The following is a 1,121-nucleotide window of genomic DNA, read 5'->3' as shown; positions in this document are numbered from 1 at the left end:
GCCCCTTCTCGAACCGGTCAGAGCGATCCAAGAGCGATCGCGGCCGCTTCGCGCCAAAGGGGCCCAGCCGTAAAACACGACGTCTATTAATATCTGCGCGCGCATTTTTTCCCCTCTCGCTGTAAAGCAAAAAAAATATCTTGGAGAAGAGGAGGGGGGGATCTGTGCCGCGGGGGGCTCTAGGCCAGGCAGACATGGCCTTTTATTTATTACAAGAGTAATCCGGCCGTGAAGGGCGCAGCTTTACAGGGACCAGTTTCTGGTGGGGAATTTATAAAGCTAAATACGCTTCGAGTTGGTTTTGTTTATTCCTATACTCCACTCCAGGGTGACCTTAGCCGCCTCATCCCGAGAGCCGAGCACGACGGCGAGTGATTGTGTGTTGTGTGTGTGGTGGACGAAATAATTATACAGCAGAAACCTTCAGAAACCTCGCTAGATGTGTGTGTGGGAAAGCGGAAAGTTTTCAACAACGACGTGTGTGTGTGTGTGTGTGTGTGTGTGTGTGTGTGTGAGTGTGACTGCTGTGCGAAGGCGCGCGGGAGGAAGCTGTGGGTGGAAAAGAGAAAGATGACGGCGAAATGGAGTGGGGTGAGAGAGTAAGAGGGGGAAGGGGGTGACACGAGAAAATTATTGGGCGGAAAAGTCAGAGAAAGATAGAGAGAGATAAAAGGGTGGAGGGAGGCGAGCAAAGTATTCTCGTGTGTGTGCGTGTGCGCCTAACAATAATATTATCAGTACAGTGGCTGATGCTCACCCTGCGAAAAGCAATGTGCAGGAATCAGAGCGCGTAAGCGCGTGCTCACGAAGGGGGAGGGGAAGGGGGTTAGGGGGGGGGTGTCCCGTGTGCGGTCCACAAGGAATTCGCGGTCAGCACCCCTTGCTGCACCCCCTCCCCCTTCTCTCGTGGCCCGGATCAACTTCCCATCCTCCGGCATACCACACCACGAAACTTACACTCACATTGAGAGAGAGAGAGACGGGAGGTGGTAGAAGGAGTGAGAGAATTGCGGGTAGAAGGGGGAGAGGAGGCCTTCCGAGATTTACAATAAACGGTCTAAACCACCACGGGCTTTATTGCGCTGTGCCCTTTGCCCGGGGGCCTGCCGGAGGGGGGGGGG

Source organism: Frankliniella occidentalis, unplaced genomic scaffold (genome assembly GCF_000697945.3).
Source record: "Frankliniella occidentalis isolate FOCC.00 unplaced genomic scaffold, Focc_3.1 Scaffold14, whole genome shotgun sequence".
NCBI classification, from domain to species: domain Eukaryota; kingdom Metazoa; phylum Arthropoda; class Insecta; order Thysanoptera; family Thripidae; genus Frankliniella; species Frankliniella occidentalis.
This window is presented reverse-complemented; position numbering follows the sequence as displayed.